General features: G+C 66.5%; 1 protein-coding gene across 12 annotated transcripts in view; it reads right to left on the bottom strand.

Moving 5' to 3' along the window:
- Window positions 1-8,118, bottom strand: part of ADGRB1 (adhesion G protein-coupled receptor B1) — an 81,468-nt gene extending 73,350 nt beyond the window's left edge. For 3 of the 12 annotated variants that reach the window (XM_053896068.1, XM_053896069.1, XM_053896067.1), the window contains exon 1: window positions 7,453-8,118. The gene's annotated coding sequence lies outside the window, so the exon portion shown is untranslated. Of the gene's footprint in view, window positions 1-6,964; window positions 6,983-7,452 lie in introns of those variants that run through there. The other 9 variants (XM_053896062.1, XM_053896065.1, XM_053896064.1 and 6 more) reach the window with 6 other exon arrangements.
- Window positions 8,119-19,938: the final 11,820 nt, after the last annotated feature.

Raw genomic sequence — 19,938 nt, 5'->3', positions numbered from 1 at the left:
CCTCCCTGCCCAGGGAGCCCAGGGACCCCTATGGGAGGCAGCCTGGGCCCCAGGGGGCCGCGTGGGCTCTGGGAGTGGGGGGGGGGCATAGATCCAGGACAACCCAGGACGAGGGGCTTTTGTCCGTGAGCACAGACGCAGGTGGGGCGTGAGAACGTGGCTCCCCACCCCACAGTCACCTTGTGTTCGTGCTCCCGGCCTGTGCGGACCGGGCTCCCCTGAACCCCTCCGCTCACCTGCGGGGAGTCCCACGCCTGCCCCGAGGAACCCCCAGGTCACACCGCACTCAGCAGAGAGGTAGGGGCAGAGCAGGGAGGTGCCACCACAGGGCCGCGGGGGGGTGGGGGGCCCGAGAGGCCCACCGCATCACACGCCTTCTGGCCCGGCCCCTCGGGAAGCCCCCTTCCCTTGCGCCCCTGCCTGGGCACAGGTGCCGTGGCGGGGAGTCTGCCCAAGAGAAGAGAGAAAGGCCCCCCGCCACCCGAAGGGCCGCTGCTGGGGGCTGGGGGGGGGGGGCCTGTGTGGCTCGGCCGCAGCCCCCCGCCCCGCAGCCCCACGAGGGCGAGGCGGTCTTCACCCTTATTTCACAAGGGAGGCTGGCGGACTCCCCGCACCAACGTAGCTCAGGAGCTGGGGCCTGGAGCTGGGGGCCAGCTCCCTGACCGGCCTTGTCACGCCTCCTCTTGCCCAGAATCCCATCACCCCAAAGCCCTCGCAGGCCTCGAAGCTGCTCCGCTGGGCGCCAGGAGCTCCGCCCCCGTTCCTGGCCCGGCCCTGGCCTGGGGAGCACTCGTCCTCCAGGACACCGAGGCGGCCTGCCCTCGAGGGCCTCACCGGCGTCTGCCGCCTGCCGGGCCCTCCCCAGAGTGGGCGTGTCCTGCACCCCGAGCGCGCACGCACCCAGGCACGCAGGCGCAAGCGTGCAGTAGCATGTGCGAGCACACAGCCAGCCTCTCCCGGAGACGGCCCTAAGCGGGGACGCGACGGCATAGGTCCCAGGGTGGGGGTGGGGGACTCTCACGAGGAGGGGGTGGCTGACTGTGCTCTCCTCTCAGGGTCGGCCGGCTTGGCGCCCCGGGGGGAGCCGCTGAGCCCCGAGGCTGCCCTGGCCACCGGGCTGCGGGCCCGTGAGTGATGCCCCGATCCACACCCCACACCGGGATCTGTGCTCCCCGGGTCTCCAGAGGGAGGGGCTCGTCCGAGGTCACCTGCCCAAGGTCGCATGGGAGAGGGCAAGGGGACAGCAGGAAGGTCGGAAGAGGGGGTCAGGAAGGGGCCCCGGGGGCACACCTAGGCCCTGGGGCTGCTCTGTGCTGAGGCTCCAGGGCATCGCGGGCTGCCCGACTGGGTGGCCTCAGCAGAGTTCCTGACCGCTTGCGAGGGGGGGGGGGGGGGGGGCAGGGGGCGAGCAGCGACCGGCACTTTGCCTGCACCTGCTTCGTGGAATCGGAAGTCCTCCGGCTCCCAAAGTCCCCTGTACCTGCTCCAGAAGCACAGCTGGGGCGGCAAGGCTGACCGTCCCGTCCCAGTGCTCAGAGGAGCAAAGGCTCCCCCAGCTGGAGGCTGCACCCGGGGCCTCCCCCGACACCCACGGGGTGACCTGTCCCCTCTGTGGGGGGCAGCTGAGGAGAAGGACGGCCAGCGAGGGTGGGGCCGGGGCTCAAGGTCACAACCTCTGCCCACGGTCCCCCAGCTCTGGAGGGAGGCGGGAGCAAGCAGACGCGGTGCCCCCCCCCCTCCCCCGGCCCCGAGCAGGACGGTGGGGCCCACGGATGGACAGGCCGGGTGCTGAGGAGCGGGTGTGGGTGCAGGGCGGGAGCGTACCTACGTGTGCACACGGTGTAGGAGGGAGTGCGTGTCCGAGGACAAGTGGGGGGGGCTTTGTGCGGGTGAGGGAGCGTGTGCGTGTGGTGTGAGTGGACCGCGTGCAGGTGTGTGTGCGTGTGCAGGCGTGGGTGTGCGAGTGGACGTGCTGCTGTCCACAAAGGGCTTCTGGAGGCGCCACGTGTGAGGTGGGGCCCAGGGGCGGGTCCAGCTGGGGGCGGGGGCAGGGGCGGGGGAAGACGCGCTCTCCCTCCTGCTGATTCCCTCTCCTTTCCATTCAGGTCTTGCAGCCCTGGTCACATGCCTTTCCCGGGGCACCAGATGTCACCCCCCAGCCGGATCAGGTCCGTACCAAGTCCTGCCCTCGACAGCCCCGAGGCTGCCCTGCCTTCTGCAGTTCTAGGCTCTCTGGGGCACAGGGCGGCAAGGCTCCCAGCCCTGAGTCACCAAGTCTCAGAGAAGCGGCTGCTCCAAAGTCACCTTGCCACGCGGGAGGGAGGTTGGGGCCATCAACTCCCTTGCAGGCTCAAGCCTTAAAGGGGGGTGGGGGTGGGGGTGGACGGCGGCACAGGCTTCAGAGGGTGGGGCCTGGTGCTCTCTCCACAGCCCCCCCATCTGGGTGGAGGTCAGTGATGAGACCAGGCCATCCCTGGGTGGCCCTGCCCACCAGCCCTCGGCGTCTCCGCCTCAGAGACCTTCAGCCCTGAGACAGCACCCCAAAATTGGCAGCCAGCCCCCCAAAACTGCCTGGGCTGGGGCTCAACTCTGGTGCCTGCCCTGGAGCCTCTCCTGGCTTCTGGTGGTTGCTGGGGCCACAGAGATCGACGGGCTGGAAGACAGGCGGCAGGACCAGCACAAAGATAATGGAGGTGCCAAAGGTGATAACTGGGAGTGGGGGTGTGGGGGCGTAGGGGGCGGGGTGCCGGGGCATGGCGGGTGAGCCGGGTGCCCATGATGTACACTGAACACTTCCACTTGCCCATGCAAGACATATGCAGTTGTCCTGCCGAAGCACAGAGCGTTCTGGAAAGACAACAGGGAGTCACCAACGGGGTCACTCGGGGCAGAGGACCTGCGTTTGGGGGCAAGACGGAGACTCCTATTTGCTCCCTAGCCCTTGGTGCTTCTTTAATTACGAGGCAAGGGTCCCTACGGAGAAGGGGGACAGGGGAGGTGGGGCCGGAGCGGGACAGATGTGCCCCCGTAGCGCACTTTGTCCCTGAGCTCGTCTTTGCCTCCCCCTGCGAGCAGGACTGCGTCCCCCTGCCCCCCCCAGCTGAGAACACCGAGGCAGGGAGGCTCCTTAGCACCTGGTGTCAGAAGACCCGAGCCCAGGGGTCTGCATTCGGCTCCCTCTGCGGGTCTTAGGGGCTCCTTGCCAAGACCTGTCCCCTGCGGGGAGGGACTCAGGCTCCATGCCCGGCGACTGAAACCTTTTCCCCACAGTCGAGCAACACAGTGGGGCCCAGAGTCCAGGGCGTTCTGTGTGCTTGTCTTTATGGGATCCGTGCACCCTGACGATGACGTGGGGGGGTCTCGGGTGGGTCAGGGACGTGGGCATTTTGTCACGATGGCTGCGGTCTGCAGTGCAGCTGTGGGCACCTGGCGTGAATAGGCGTGTTCTGCCTCCTGTAACCCCGCTGCCCGCAGGGGCCCCCCGCCGTTGGTCGGGCCAAGTCACCACCCCTATTTAAGATCCCCTCGGTACTTCCCCCAGCTCCCGGGACACGGCCCAAGGCCTCCAGGGCTCAGGTCTGGCCCGCCTCCCCCTGCAGCCCCTGTCCTGCCATTCACCCTCCTTTCCAAGTCCCGTCCGTTCCTCGCAGCTGTCCTGTCGCCTGCCACAGGGCCTTTGCGTGGCTGTTCCCTCCCCTTCACCACCACCCACCCACCCCTTCTGTGGGTCCCCATTAGCCCGTCGCTTCCTTGCAGCAGCCTCCGTGGGAGCCCCACATCTGGACGCCTGCAGGCTTCTCCTTATCCTCCACGGTAGAGCTGATTCACAGAGCTTGTCAGAGCCTTTTCACTCCCAGATTCCCGTCAGCCCTCATCCTGCGGAGGGGGGGGGGGACCGTGCCCTCCTCACGGCCCTCACTGCACCCCCAGTGCAAGGGTACACACGCGGGCACCCACACGTTTAGTGTATGTGTGCACGAGGGCCCCCGGGCCATGCGTGTTTACCCAGCAACCACGGCTCTGCCCTGTGGCGCAGCTGCAGCCAGGGAGGCCGGAGGCGGGAGGGTTCCAGAGGACAATGGGGGAGTGTGGGTTCGCCGGCACAAATGGGGTTACCGAACCCCTCCAGGTGCGGGGTCTCCACGACAGAGCTTTAGTCTCCGGCCCAGCTCTTGCGCACGGAGCCGACCCGGCGCCCGCCCAAGGGTAAAACGCGGCTCACTTCAACACTGCCATCCGGGCTCACATTCACGGCAGACCCGCACCGCGCCACGCACACAGATGTGACAGTTTGCATGCCTGCACACACATGCGGGCAGCGTGCACGGCGCACATGGACACAAACACGCTCGCCCGTGGCCGCGCACCGTGCGCCGGGGCACGGGGGCCGGGCGAGCCGGGAAGAGCCAGGTGACGGGGCCGGCCCGAGACGCCAGCGAGCGGCCCCGGCGGGCGGGCGGGCGGCGGGGCGCCCGGCGGGAGGGCGGGGCGGCCGGGGGCTGCCCAGGATGGGGCGGGCGCGGGCGGGCGCGGAGGAGACGGAAGGGGCGGGCAGGCCGCCGGGCGGGCGCGGGCGCCCTCTCCCGGCCGTCCGGGGCAGCGCGCCGCCCTCTGCCACCGCCACCGCAGCCCCGCGCCGGCCGCCCGGGCCCCGGCCGCGAGTTTGTCCCCAGGGGGCGGGCTCGGGTCCCCGGACCCGCTCCGGGAGGCGGGGCCGGCCAGGGGACGAAGGCGCCGCGCGAGTCGGCCCGCGCGCGGCCGCTCGCCCGGGGCCTGCCGGGGCCGCCTGCCGGCGAGGCCTCGCAGCCGAGTGTCCGCAGGCGCCCCGCTGCCTCGGGACCCGGCCGGCCCGGACGCCGCAGCCCCAGCACGCTGCGGGGCCCGGCGCGTCGGATCGCGGGACGAGCACCAGGGGCCTCGGCTGGAAGGCTCCGAGAGCACAATCCGCGCTCCCATTACACGGACGCGGCCGCCGAGGCCCGCGGCGGGCCGGGGCCCGCGGACAGGGGAAGGGACTTGGAGGGCTCGGCAACTTAGCCGTGTCCCCTCCCCGCCCGGGGTCGGCGGAGTGCGGCGTGAGGCCGAGGGCAGCGAACCGCCCGGTGTCCGCCCCCGCGCGGGAGCGCGGCGGGGACAAGCGCCCTTCTCCGGGATGCGAGGCAGAGAACGCCCCGCTCGAGCCCCCAGCGCCGTGCCCGCCCGCGGAGCCGCGCGCCGCCGGGGCGCATTCCCGCCGGCCTCGGGCTCGGCCCCCCGGCCGCCCGGGCTCCGCGGCTCGCGGGCCGTCCCCCGCCCCCCAGATGCACGCGCAACAAGTCTGAAAGCAGCGCGGAGGAGCAGCGAGCGAGCCGGGGAGGAAGGCGGCGGGCTCGGCGCGGGGCGCTCCGGGATCCCCGAATGCGCGCAACGTCCGCCTCCAGGGACCGGGCGCGGGTGGCGGGTGCTCGGGTGACTCGGCGGGCGGCCCACGTCCCCTCCCTGAGCTGCGACTCTGCGCGGGCGGGGGCGCGCCCAGAGCCCCCGCCCCCTCCTTCGGCGGCGTGACCTTGCTCGGGTACTCAAAGCCGGACCCGGCGGCACCCGGCGTCCGGGCGCAGAGTTTCTCCATCGCCCGCGGTCGGGGAGGGAGCGGCTCCCTCCCTCGACCTCCTTCGCCGCCTCCTCGGCTGCGGGGGTCGCCGGGGAATGGAAGTCTTCAGGGTTCTAGGAGACGCCATGGCCGCTGCTCCAGACCCCAAAAACCATATATCACCTCCCGGATGCGACAAGGGACCCCAGGCTCCGGTTCCCCCCCCCCCCCTCCACTCCACCGCCCGCGCGGCCGCTGCTCAGAGGGGGTGTGTGTTTGTGTCTGTGGGGGAGGGCACCAACGGTCTCCTTGGGTCCCGAGGGTGGGGTAGGAGAGCAGACCTCCGGGCCACCTCCCCAACACGTCCGCCGAGAGGCTCTTCTGGGGCGGGGGTGCGCGCCCCCTGCCCTCCCACGCGCCTTCACGCCTTTCAACTCCTCCCGAGTTGCAGCTAAGGAACCCCTGCCCCGGACCCGGGGGAACCGGGCGTGATGGGGAGTGCGCCGCGGGGAAGGGTGCTAGGGTGGGGTGGGTTAGGGCTCGTCAGGTCCCAGCCTGGGTCCTCGCGCTCCAAGAAACTTGGAAGCCCAAAATAAAAGTGGGAAGGGTAAGGTGCCCAGCGGGCCGGGGCCTGGCTGCCAGGCTGGGCTCTCTCTCTGAGCTGCCTGGGAAGTGACCCAGCAGGAGTCGCTGGGGCTCGGCGGAGGGACCCGGGCTCAGAGCCGCAGCCTCGGACTCGTCCTCCCGGCCGCCTGGCTCCCGGCGCTTCTCATCTTCGTCGCCCCCTCCCAGGCAGGCCCGAGTCGCGGGTTGCCCGGCCCAGGGGGCCACGGGGACCCAGGAGAGGGTGTCTGGCTGGGCCCGGCGCCCCCAACCTCCCCAGGAGGGGGCAATGCTCATTCCTCGAGGCAGCTACGCGCGGCTCCCAGAGAGAGCAGCCGCGGCGGAGGGCCGGCGGCCTCTGTTCGCTGGGGATGGGGACCGACCGAGGAGTGCCGGGTGCCTCGCCTCGCTGCCTCGCAGGGAGAGGGCGCAGGGCAGACCCAAAGTTCGAAGCGGCTTATCCGCGCGGCCTGTCCGAGCGAGTGGAAAAGAAGACGAGAACGGAAAGAGCCAGGTCGTTTGTGTGTGTTGGGGGGGGGGAGGTGGTGGGGTGGTGGGGGGCACTAGGGTAGTCCTCCGCCGCTTTGGGGTGGGGGGAGAGAGCCTCCAGGGGTCTCCAAAGGCAGTACCGGTCTAAGGGTGAGGGCTGAGGGGGAGCCTGGAGGCTTCTGGCGGCAGCCCCGGGGGCTCTGCGTGGGGGGAGGACACCTCGGGCCCCTACACTGTCTGTAGGGGGCTCTGAGGGTGGTGAAGGGAAGGAGGGACACACGGGGGTGTCTCTCCTCAACCTACCTGGGTCTATGTGTGGCCTTAGGGGTCACATCTGGGTCCCCAAGACCCCTGCCAGCATCTGTCTGTGTCGGGGACACAACGGGAACGCCTTCTCCAGCCTGCCCCGGGTCTGTGCATGTGACGGGGAGGGATGCCTTCCCCAGCCCAGCCTGCCAGGCTGGCCAGGCTGCGTGTGTGGACTGGGGGGAGGTGAGCAAAGCCAAGGAGCCTCTACTACGTCCAGGGTCGCCCCCTCCTCAGCCCGCCGGGTGCGGGCACGCAGAGACCTGCCAGATTCCCTGGCTGCCGCTGGAGGAGGCAGGGGGCTGGGGGGGGGGGGGGGGGCGTCCAAAGTCCCGAGCTCCGAGCGCAAACCTCGGAGCTGCGAAGCCCCAAACGGCGAAGTTAGGAAGTCCGGGCGTCCGCCCCTCCCCCGACCCCCTCCCACCCTCGCCGCGCCCCCGGCCCCCGGCCCCCGGCCCCCGGTCCCCGGCCGGAGTCTTCCTTACCTTCCCCAGCAGCAGCGGCACCGCCGGCGAAGACTTGATCCGGCGAGTTGCAAATCCCCAGGAGCGCCCCGCGTCGCCGGCGGCCGAGCCGGGCGCCCGACCCGAGGGGGGGGGGGGCTCCTCCTGCCGCCGCCGCCCCCGGCCCGCTCCAGGCCTAGCCGGACGCACCCCGGGGTGCCCCCGCCGGCGCACGCAGGCCCCCTCCCCTCCCCCCCCCGCCTGCTGGAGCCCCCCGGGCGCCGGGGGGTCCGGATGCCCGGGCTGCAGGCGATGCGGGGCGCGCGGGCCCGGGCCCGGCCAGGACGCGGCGCGGCCGCCTGTGCTCCCGGCTCGCCGGCTCCGCGCTCGCTCCGCCGGGGCCGCCGCCAACGCCGCGCCCGCCGCCGCCGCCGCCTGCGCCCGCCGCTCCCTCTCCGGCCGCCGCCGCTCCGCTCCTCTCGCCTGCCCCGCTCTTCTCGCCTTTTTTCCCCTTCCTGAGGGGGGGGCGAGCCGAGCCGAGCCGGGGGCGGGGCGGCGAGGGGAGGAGGAGGAGGAGGCCGAGGACGGGGAGAAGGAGGAGGAGAGAGGCGAGCCGCTTCCCCCCACCGGGCTGCCGGCGCTCCCCAATCTCTTGCTCTCTGAAACTGGATCCCGAATCGGGAGCCAGAGACTGCATTACGGATTACATCAGGCTTTATAGAGCTTCCAGATCACACATTAGAGGGGAGCGCGAGCGGGGGGCGGGGTGTGGGGGAGGGGAGAGAGATAAGGGGGGGGGGTACGGATAAAATGCACACACGCGCGCACACCGAGGAAAGCCCAGCTCCTGCCCCAGGCAGAAGGAACGCCAAGAGTTGGGTCTCTGCTCTCTGTCTCTTCCAGGAGCCGAGGAGTGGCTAGTCACCGCCTGGTTGGTGGGTGGATGGATGGATGGATGGATGGATGGATGATGGGTGGGTGGATGGCTGGGCGGGTAAGTGGATGGATGGATGGATGGATGGATGGATGGATGGGTGGTTGCATGGGTGGGGGTAGGGTAAGTGAATGAATGCATGACTGGGTAGGTGGGTGGATGGAGGGGTGAGAGGGTGGATGGGTGGGTGTAAGGTAAGGGAATGGATGTGTGGGTGGGTGGATGATGGATGGATGGATGATGGGTGGGTGGATGGCTGGGCGGGTAAGTGGATGGATGGATGGATGGATGGATGGATGGATAGATGGATGGGTGGTTGGATGGGTGGGGGTAGGGTAAGTGAATGAATGCATGACTGGGTAGGTGGGTGGATGGAGGGGTGAGAGGGTGGATGGGTGGGTGTAAGGTAAGGGAATGGACGTGTGGGTGGGTGGATGGATGGATGGATGGATGATGGGTGGGTGGATGGCTGGGCGGGTAAGTGGATGGATGGATGGATGGATGGATGGATAGATGGATGGATGGATGGATGGATGATGGGTGGGTGGATGGCTGGGCGGGTAAGTGGATGGATGGATGGATGGATGGATAGATGGATGGATGGATGGATGATGGGTGGGTGGATGGCTGGGCGGGTAAGTGGATGGATGGATGGATGGATGGATGGATGATGGGTGGGTGGATGGCTGGGCGGGTAAGTGGATGGATGGATGGATGGATGGATGAATGGGTGGATGGATGGATGGATGAATGGGTAGTTGCATGGGTGGGGGTAGGGTAAGTGAATGAATGCATGACTGGGTAGGTGGGTGGATGGAGGGGTGAGAGGGTGGATGGGTGGGTGTAAGGTAAGGGAATGGACGTGTGGGTGGGTGGATGATGGACGGACGGATGGTTCAACGGTTGGATGGGTGAGTGGATGGGCGGATGGACAGAGGACATATAGGTGGAGGGAAGTTGTGGGGGCTTGTGCGTAGACAGTACAGGCACATGGAAGGAAGGATGAGGTAAGGGGGTGTAGAGGAAGGAGGTGTGTGGGAGGATGGATGGACCTGAAGCCTGGAGAGGCGGGCAGGATGTGGAGTGGAAGGGTGGAGGGCGGGTACATGGAGGAAAGAGGCAGGAGAGTGCGGACTGAGAGATAGGCGCATAATCAGAAGCACGGCGTGGTGTGGCGTGGTGTGCGTGCAGGGCTGAAGAGGTGGGTGGCCCGTGAGGGTTGGCGGGGAGGACGCATGGGGAGGCGGATGAGAGTGGGTGGTCGGTTGAACGGAAGGAGAAAGGAGTCATGGGCAGAAGGTGGAAGTCGGAAGCACGGACTCTGGGCCCCGTCCAGAGCATCAGAGCGGGGGAGGGCCGACTGGTGCCGTCCAGGTTGGGTCTGTCCAGTGTGTGCTCAGGGGACTCCTAGAGACGCTGAGGGAGGGGCCTTGGAGAAGAGCCAGAGGCGGCGGGTCTGGAAGCAGGCCACCATAGAGCCAGCGTGGCTGCCCTCGCTCGCCCCTCGCCGTTCTCACCCCACGCCCATCCTCCTTGGACCTGGTGACAGTGGGGACGTCCTGGGTCTATATTTGGATTCTGTTTTCCACAAACTGAGGGCAGTGGCCCCTTTAGCTGCTTTATCTTCCACCTTAAAGTGCCCGTAACCCCTCTTCTCCGGGGACCTGTAGCCAGTTACCCACAGGGGGCCTCTCTAGAATGAAATCCAGAGTCTTGGAGGAATGACCTCAGGGAAATTACTTCCAGATTCTTCTCTGCTGGGATGCTACTGCCCCCCAGCTCCTTGCTCTTTTTACGCAACTTGTGGTCCACTCTGAATGCAAGATCCTCTTTGACTCTGCTTGAATACTCAACACTTTACACACCTTACCATCTCAGCACTTTACCACTTGTGCTTCTGCCGTCCAGGCCCGCTCTCTGGTGCAGCTGTCTGCTTTTCTCAGCAGACTCAGCGGGACACCGAATCGGGGTGTCGTCATCGTCACCACCAAACATTAACTCACAGTCCTCGCTGTTCTCGACCTGTAGGTTGGCATCCAGCCCCGTACTGTGCTCCTCGTGACCATCACCACGACCCCCGGCCAGTGCCACTGTAGCACCGTCACGGTCAACACCATCACTGGTCACCGTCAGCACCCCCATCACAAGCGCCAGCCCTTGGTGGGGAGGGGCAGGGGAAGGCAATTCAAGATGGCTTGGGCGCCCAGATGGAGCGCCCTCCAGGGGTGGAGCTCTGTCCAAACCAGTCCCTCCTGCAAGGCCAGCCTGGGGCCTAAACCTCCCCTGGTCTCTCTAAGGGGCTGGTCGGGAGGGCTGCGGAGACAAAGACCACAAGGCAGCGGAGGGCCCTTCCCGGTACAACCTCCGGGCAGTCTGTCTCTTGCCTTCCCTCCCGAGGGAAAGAGCCTTCCTCCCCAAACCCTTGAACTGGGGGAAGACATGGAGGTGGTGCTGGGGGGGGGGCTACCTCCGGGGCCCCCCAGAGCAGCGCCCGCCCAGCCTTCGCATGGCCAGTTCCCCTGCAGCGGCCTGGCCTCCGCGTCCTCGTGCACTGGCAGCCCACGGCCACCAGGGGGCCTCTGCTATTAGGCCATGAGGCAGAGCCGAGGGTGCTGGCGGCTCTGAGTCAGGATTTCAGGGGCCGCTGTGCCCACCAGCCCTTCTCCCTGCTGAGGGGGGAGGGGCAGCCGTCCCCCACTCCTCTGCTTCGGGGCCTGGTCCCGGCTCCCAGGGCAAGGTGGTGTCCCCTTAGACGGGGGCTTCGCAGGGCCATGCCAACCCCCCTCCTCGCACGGGGACTCCTTGCCTCCTTCCCTGACCTGCCCCTTTTGGAAAATTGACCCCTTGTTCCAGTTCCCGATCCAGGATCCAGATACTGTGCCCACCTGGAGGCAGAGAGGACCTGTACCCCTCATGCTCCTCCCCGAGGAGGGACAACAGTCAGCTTGGAGCCTGAAGATCAGATGTAGGTAATTCTGCCCATTGTCGATCGTCCCCCCGACCCCCCCCCCCCCCCCCGCTGTCAGCTCAATGACCTGAAATAAACAGGGTCACATTCAACCCACGGCAGCCTCAGTTTCTCTGTTCTCTGTGCATAATGGTCTTTTCTCAGAGCCCAGACACTCCCAGACTCTAGAGCTCTGAACTGATGGCCACGTTACCAGAAATTTGCTACCAATTTACATCCAGCAACCTCTTCCCAGACCTTCGACCCTCACCACTTGCACCTAACACTGGCGGCCCGGCCACAGCTGGACGAAACCCTGGGTGGACAGGGCAGGTTGAATAGACGGTCCTCGGCTGGCGTTACCTCATCCAGCTGGAAGCCGGCTTCCAGAACCTCCTCATACAGCCCGAGGGGGATATGACACTTGGCACCTAAAAAGCCCTCTTCACGGTCATAAACCAGTCCCTGACCACAGCCATTGACTCAGCTGAGACTCCTAAATGACTCTGAACTCACTGATCACTGACCCTGTCACATTCTGAGCCCTGACCCTGGGCACACACTGGCCCCTGACCTTGGGCACGCTCTGGGCCCTCACCCTGGTCACTCTCTGGGCCCGTTTCCTCGTCAGGTTTACGCATCCGGCTCCTGAGCAGCAAGGCTGAGCCTGCCCTGTACGGCATCCCTGAGGGATGGAGAACGGATTGTTGCAGGGCTGGGAGGAACCAGCGTGGAACCACAGGAAACACATCTTTGGGGCCTGTCCATTTCCAGCCGCGTTCACCGGCGACCATCCTGGTCTCAGAGGGAGAAGTAAGGGCTCAGGAAGGGGGTTTGTTTGAGGCCCTTCTGCGGTGGGGGGAGGGGGTGGTCTAGACCGAAGCTCACTGGCTCTGGTCCATGGTCTCTCCACCCTGCCCGCTGGGACAGAGGTGGAGTGAGGTCACTTGGTGGCAGGGGAGGAGGGGACGGCACAGGATTTCCCTCCCAGGGCATCCCGCGGTCCCTCTCCAGCTACTCGTGAACTTCGCGAGCCTGAGGCAGAGGGTGAGGGGTGGGGGCTGAGCTCGGTGAGCAATTAGCTGATTCACAGGCACGATAATTAATTGTGGAAGCAACAAGGCCCAATTAGCCTCCCAGTCGGGACAGACGTGGCCTGTGGGGCTGCTGCTCTGCAGAAATGGCCCCGCCCTGTGCCCTCGGGCACCCCCGCCCCTTCTCACCCCCAGCTGGGCCCTCAGTCCTTCCAGGTTGCCAAATTTGGGGGGGGGGCAAGTAGAGGAGCAGCTGGGGAGAAAGGGGCTCCCACCTCCCTGGGAAGGCCCAGGTTCTCGAGCATGAGGCTCAGGGGGTGCCCGGGGGCTCGGTCGGTTGAATATCCCACTTGCTTTCGGGTCATGATCTCAGGTTTGTGAGTTCGAGCCTCGCATCAGGCTTTCATGGAGCCCCGCTTTGTTATTCTCTGTACCCCTTTCTCTCTGCCCCTCCCTCCCTCTCTCTCCCTCAAATAAATAAACATTAAAAAAAGAAAAAAGCATGAGGCTCAGGAGACCCCTCCTCCTGGAAGCCCTCCCTCCCTCTCAGGAGGCAAGGCCCCTTCCTGTGTTCCAGGCACGGGACAGATACTACTCTGGGACCCTCCCTGGACCCTCCTCTTGCCTGGGCCCAGAGGAGGACAGTGGCCAGACCTCCCACTACAGAAAGGCTCTACATCCCGGGCCGGCCCAGACCTGGGCTGACAGGCAATCATCCGTGGGTCCTGGGAAGACGGACGTGGTACATCCTCCGCGAGCCGATGTAGTCGCTGCCGCCAGACTGCAGGGTTCTGTCCCAACCGCTCCATTTTCTAGCTGTGTGACCTCAGGCGAGTTACTTACCCCTCTGTGCCTGCCTGTCTGTAAATTGGGGATGATAACAGCACCCACCTGCACGGTCTTTGTCAGGCTCAAATGAGCAAATTGCTTAAGGAGCCCTGGCACAGCCCGGGATACCAGTGGAGGTCCGAGCCCCGTTCCCCCCCTTCTCCCGCTCTTTGGTGCCCCACTTCCGGGCCAGGGCCCCGCTCTGGCCCCGCTCCCGCCTCCCCTGCACTGACTCAGTCCAGGACCCCCTTGTTCCAGCCCCTCTGGGTCAGCGGACGTGACTGTCGCGGATGACGGCCCCCGGCCTCGCCCCACTCCAGCACCATAGAGGCGATTCGGGGACCACCGTGGACACACCCTCAGCACAGCCCCTGGCCCCGTGGGCCCAGCTACGTGCTGGAGCCCAGGGCTGGCAGGGCAGGAACACAGGAGGGGAGAGCGCCTGCCCCTTGGAAGTTCTCCCCACGGCTGGTCTCCAGCCCTCGTGCTGCGGCCTGTGCCCGGCCCTCCGTCCGATCCCTCTCACCGTGTCTGTGTGAGGCCCGGGAGAAGGCCAGGCCTGCCCCACACAGAGATCCTGGGGCAGTGTCTCACCTCACAGACCGCGGGGTCACTCGGGGGGGACGCCGGGCCTGGAGAGACTATGGCCCCGTCAGCTAGGAGCTTCCACGGACGGTGTCAGACCTGCGGGGCACCGTGGTGTGGGCGCTCAGAAGTGAGACACGTGCCCTGAGACCTGGCCCCACAGGCCGGGAGGGGGCAAGGGACAGAGCAGGGTTGGGGAAGCGAGGAGAGCGGCCAGTCCACTTTGCTGAGCTCACGTCTGTGGCCACATCTGCTCTTGTCTGGGCCGGGCGGCATTATTTCCCTGTGTTCTACAGGAAAGCCTCAGAGAGGGGAAGGCTCCGGCCACGGCCACACAGCGAGTCCCCACAGACAGGAGGGAGGAGGACACTCAGGACCAAGTGCTCTGAAGGACTTTGTGCACACAGCTCTCAGCCCCTGGAGAACCTGCCGGGCCAACCGCCTCTCGCTGGTCCAGGCCCGGACGAGGGGCCTGGCTGCGGGGACGCCCCTGCTCGCGAGTGCCCGTGTCCCCAGGCCCTCTCTGGAGAAGTGTAGGGGTGGGGGTGGGGTGCCACGGGCCGGCTTATGTAACCCGAGTGGCCCTGCCCACTCCTTGGGCACCCTTGCCTGCCCCTGCCCTCCCGGGGGTGGGGGTGGAGGGAGGCCAGGTAGTTCCAGGCTATTTTCAACCACTGGTTCTCACAACTCTCAGTGAGAACTGAGTGCAATTGTCGGGTTTTCCTAACACCCCCGGGGGGGGGGCAGGGGGGGGCTGGGCAGAGGAAATGCAGGTCAGGGAGAGGTGTGGTGGCCCCCGTGGGGCTGCTGTGGGGCGCCTGGGGCCGGAGGGAGCTGGGGAAGCCCTGGGGCCGTTGAAGCCCCTGCAAATGGTGACGCCTGGGAAGACAGTCCCCTGGCATTTCCTCAGCAGCTGCGCTGTCTCCTTCTGCCCTCACGGGGCCATTCCAAAGCCAGAAAAACGGAAGCTCAGAGAGGTGATGCGAGCTGCCCAAGGTCACACAGCCAGGGGCTAGGACTGACCCTGAAGCTCTCACTCTGACCAGGGTGGGGCCCAGAGTCAAAGACTCGTTCTTCAAAGGGGGTCTTCAAGATTGTCGTACAAGGGGCGGGAGAGGGAATGAATGGCCCCGGCTAGGAACGGCTCTGGATGCTTCCCAAGTGCTGTTTCCAGCCCTCACAGCCACCTGACTGAGGCCTGGCCCTGGCCCATATCCCTGATCACAGACTGAGCCCAGACTCTGAGCACATACTGATCCCTGATCACTGACTGAGCCTGGATCCCAGACATACACTGATCAGTGATCCATCATGACAGACTGAGTCCTGACCCTCTAATACCCCGCTCACATCCTGGGGTCAAGCATCACCTGCAGTCATTGCCCCGTTTTCATCAAGCCCCTCTTGTGGGCCTGGTGCCCTGCTCCCACCCTCAGCAGGCCCATCCCTCACTCCCCCCCGGAAGGCGCTGGTCCCCAAAGCAGAGGCTGGGTAGACATTAGGGCCTGAGCACACAGCTGCCTCAGCTTCCCCTCCAGGCCCTCTCTCTGGGCCTGGCGAGCCCCGGTGAATGCAGGATACCAAGCAAGCCCTGGGACACCTTCAGTGGTGGAGACCAAGCGTTTAATAAACAGTGCCGTGAGCATCCGAACGGACGACCAGCGGGATCAGGGAGCCGCAGGTGGCTTCTGCACAGTCAGCACACAGCAGGCTCCCGGCGGCACGGACTGCGAACCAGCCGCCTCGCTCCTCTTGGGGGCAGGCCAAGGTCTCCCTCGCCCCCCGGTGCCCGCCCGGCCCCCACTAAGATGGCACTCTCCCCCACATTCACAGCCTCTGCACACTCAGCACAGAGACGCGGACGTGACCTGGGCCTCCCCACACCCCACACTCCAGGCCCCGATGTCCCAGACCCCTGGCCCCACCAGGAGGTCTCACCGTCTCCAGCCGTCCCTGGGGTGGGGTCTGGTCCGGGCACCCCAGGACGCAGCCCAGCCTGGGAGGTGGGTGCAGAGACATACTGATCCTCATTCCCGACGGCAGACTGAGCCCTGACTCTGAGCACAGAGGGCAGTAGATACATGACTCCACACCAAGGTTTCCCAAAGGGTGGCCGTGGACACTCGGGGGTTGATGGGGTTGACATGCCGGGGGTGGGTCCCGTGGGTCCTCATAGCCCAGAAGTCTGAGATCCGCCCGGGGGGGAGAATACGGGCTGGGCCTAGGTCAGAAGCTCGACCCCCACTCTTGCCCCGAGCCTCCCAGCCCATCCCCATCAGCCTGGAGGTCATTTCTCCCTGCCTGCCCTGTCCCAGCAGGGCCTCCGCTGGGCGATCCTGTGTGCTGGATGGGTCCCCGCAGTGCACACTCGACGGGGACTGACGTGCCCCACCGCGTAACGGCAACACCCCCATAAGTGCCTCACTTCCTAGCGCCCCTCCCTGAACTGTGACACGTGACGGGCTCCGGCCGATGGAGCGCCAGCCCATGGCGTCGGGCCCTCGAGGACCCCCGGACTTTCCCCCTGCTTCATAAAGATGACGCCAGGCAAGATCTGGGGCTGGCAGGCCACGGACGGAAGGGCCTGGGTCCCTTGTGACCGTGTGACAGAGACCCTCCCGGGATGCAGCCGCCCCAAGGAGGGGGAAGGAGACCAGGGCGCGCACGCCAGGGAGCGGGGAGCGTGAGGGGCACGGAGGCACCCGTGAGCCTGTGTCTGTGTGCAAGTGCGCGTGCGCGTGTGTGGGCCATGGGCCTGGCATCCGCCTGGGGGCGGGGACGGGGTCCCTCCACCTTGTCCTCCCCTCACACTCCCAGAGCGGACACGGGGCTGAGGGCAGGCCCCAGCAAGGACACAGGCACTGCCTCAGGACAGCCGGCCCCTCCCAAGCAGACTGACAGCAAAGAGGAGAACGAGATAGGATGTGACGCAGACCCCCCCCCCCCCCCCCCCGCATCCCTCCCCACCTAGACGCCAGAGCAGGGTTTCCAGGGCCTGGGGCCCGCCCGGCAGACGGGCAGCGCTGGCTCGGGGCGGTGAGGCCGCCTCCGCGGGCCTCCCTCCCCACAGGCAGAGTCCAGGCTCCTCCAGCCGGCTAGGCTGTCACCAGGGCGACGGGGGGGGGGGGGGGGGGGGGGAGGGGGGGGGGAGCCCCGCTTAGGGCTCAGGTGATGACGTGGGGGCTGCCCTGGCTTCTTTCCTCCCGTGTCAGCCGCCGCAGGGAGGGCCCCTGAGTGCAGTGCGGGGCCTGGGCCTGGGGCGCCCACACCTAAGTGTACCGTAGCAGGGGACAGGGCTGGGGGCCAGCTCGCAGGCAGCGTGGGAGGGCCGTGGATCCATCTGTGTGCAGGACGAGCCCACCTGCCCACGCACAGGAGGGGCCCTCTGCCCTGGGGCGGGCCAAAGGGCACACAGGCGGGACCTGAGCTGGGACGCGTGGCCGTGGGCCGGGCCTTCCCTGCCTGGGCCTCACTATTCTTGTGGGTTTAGTGGAAGTTGGGTCTTGGAAGCCTGGGGGGGCTCAGTCGGTTGGGAACCTGACTCGATTTCAGCTCAGGTCATGATCCCAGGGTCGTGGCCTCTGTGCTGAGCCTGGAGCCTCCTGGAGACTTTCTCTCTCTTTCTCTCTCTCTCTCCCTCTGCCCCTCTCCCCCACTCTCATGCTCTCTCTGTCTCTCAAATAAAAACAGAAAGAAAGAAAAGAAAGCAAGAGAAAGAAAGAGAGAGAGAGAGAGTTGGGTCAAACATTGGGGCTGTTAAGCCGGACTCTGGAGCTACCACCGGCAGCGGAGACCCTTCCGAAGGCAGGTGTGACCACGTCTGTCATGGGCATCGAAGCCTGAACGGGCTGTTTCCTGCCAAAGAAGCCCCAACCCAGGCCGGGCCGAGGCCTGTCCCGGTCCACCTGGCTGTCCCTCCAGCCTCATCCTGAGCATGTCCCTGTCCACCCCACCTGCCCCACCCCTCCATCCCACGTGCCCCTCCTCTCCATCCCCCCTGCCCCGCCCCTCCACCCCTGCCCCGCCCCTCTACGCCTGCCCTGCCCCTCCACCCCGCCTGCCCCACCCCTCCCACCTCACCTGCCCCGCCCCTCCACCCCTGCCCCGCCCCTCCATCCCCCCTGCCCCGCCCCTCCACCCCCTGCCCCGCCCCTCCACCCCGCCTGCCCCACCCCTCCATCCCACGTGCCCCGCCCCTCCACCCCGCCTGCCCCGCCCCTCCATCCCCCCTGCCCCGCCCCTCCATCCCCCCTGCCCCGCCCCTCCATCCCACGTGCCCCCCCATCCCACCTGCCCCACCCCTCCCACCTCACCTGCCCCCCCTCCACCTCGCCTGCCCCCCCTCCATCCCACCTGCCCCGCCCCTCCACCCCGCCTGCTCTGCCTCTCTCCCTTTCTGAGCCAGGTTCTTCCTTGCTCTCTAAGTCCCTTACGGATATGTCCTCTGTCTGGGACACCCCCTCCATTTGGACCATGTCATCCTGGGGGAGGATTCCTGCCTTTCCCCGAGGTGAGTGTGACCAGCCGCCTCAGTGTCCCCAAATCCCTCTGCATATGGAGTCGCTGTTGTGGGACTGGTGGGACGGTGGGGTGGAGCTTGGGGGGGTCACCTCTTGTTTGTCCGTCCCTGAAGCTCCACTGGCATTGGGGGAGACGGGATCCAAGGCCTGCCCAGGCGCCGGGGAAAGTTGGAGGAAGGGAGGGGAGGAGGGGAGGGGCCGGGGCCCATGGGGGACGGACGCCGGCACCGGAGGCCGTGAGGGGCGGCCTGTGAACACGCGTTCGTATTTGGTGGAGCGGACCCTTGGCAAGAGCGGTGCCCCCTGAGGGCCCAGTCTGGAGCTGGTGTCTGGGGCCTGCCTTCCTCTGCCTCCCACAGCCCCGCCCCTCCCCGCATCCTGAACAGAGGCAGGCAGCAGCCCACCCCGCGCCAGGCTGGGATCTCCCAAAGGAGCGGAGGCAGTTCTGTGCTCATTTGTATGTTGTTTGCGTTCTACTCAAAGGTGGAGCCATTCGTGTAGCTCCCGGCCTTGGCGTCTGGAACCGTGGTTCTCCCGAGACCCGTCAACGTGTGGTTGCTGGTGGCCGGCGGAGAGGGGAGCATGACGGGGACTGAACTTCACATGGTGATACTTTAGAAGTCACGTGACACCTTCAACGATTTCCAGTTATTTCGCTGTCAAAACAACATCGAAAGGTAGTGAGGGCAGGGGGCATAACTTCCTCCCTAGAGGTGGGGAAACGGAGGCTCAGAGATAGCAAGTCAATTGTGCAAGGTCGCATGGCAAGTGAGTAACTTGGCAAGGATCTGAGAGCGCCAATCCCCTCTGCTCTTCTCTACCCTCCGCCCATCCCCATTTGACTTATTTAGTCCTCTGCCAAGAACCTAATGGGGGAAGATCATGGGTCTGCCCGGTTTGGAAGGACTCAGGGAGCCAAGAACAAGGATCTGTGTGGCCCTTTCCTCAATGCCTCCGACGCCAGTGGCCGGCTTATTCAATGCCTGTGTCCTCTGCCTCTGGTTGGTCCACTGTCCCCTTTTCCAGTGTGCAGCACTGGGAGGGGGTGGGCTCCCTCTCAATGCTCTCCCTACATCCTGTTCTCCCAGGCGGCCCCTTTGCGGCTGTGCCTCCGTCTCCCAGCGCTCGGGTGGCGTGGCCTGGTGCGTCCTGATTTCTGCATGTATCCCACGCTGAGCTGAGGGGAGGGCTGAGGGGCTTCCTTACTTGACCAGTGTCTGATGAGTGGAGGCCTAAATGAGTCCAGATGTGAAGATAGGAAGGCAAGGGGAAGAGTCCCACAGACCCCGAAGAGCCCTCTTGCTCTGTTGCCTCCCTCCTGCCCCTGCCCCTGCCCCTGCCCCTGCCCACCGCCACGTCCCGGGCACCTGCTACTGCCCCCGTCTGCCCTCGCACCAGAGCCCGGTTCTGCAGGGCCTCCGGGGCCCCGTCTGCCCCATGTTCCCTGCTGGGCTGTGGATCCCACCTGGTCTAGTCCCGGGCGTGCAGGCACGTGCGCACAACACACACACACACACACACACAGAACCTGTGGACACCGACAGCCACTGACACCCACGTAATCGCACACACAAGCGGCACGCAGGACCCAGATCACACAGCCGGGCAGGGCGGAGCCGGTCCGAGCACCTGTCCTCCTGGACCCTGGATCGTGCTCACCCTGCCCCGCCCCTCTTGGCC

The sequence above is a fragment of the Panthera pardus genome, unplaced genomic scaffold, assembly GCF_024362965.1.
Source record: "Panthera pardus isolate Hobbes unplaced genomic scaffold, ASM2436296v1 HiC_scaffold_7, whole genome shotgun sequence".
Classification (NCBI taxonomy): Eukaryota; Metazoa; Chordata; class Mammalia; order Carnivora; family Felidae; genus Panthera; species Panthera pardus.
The sequence above is the reverse complement of the archived record's forward strand: the minus strand, read 5'-3'. Positions and strand labels throughout refer to the sequence as shown.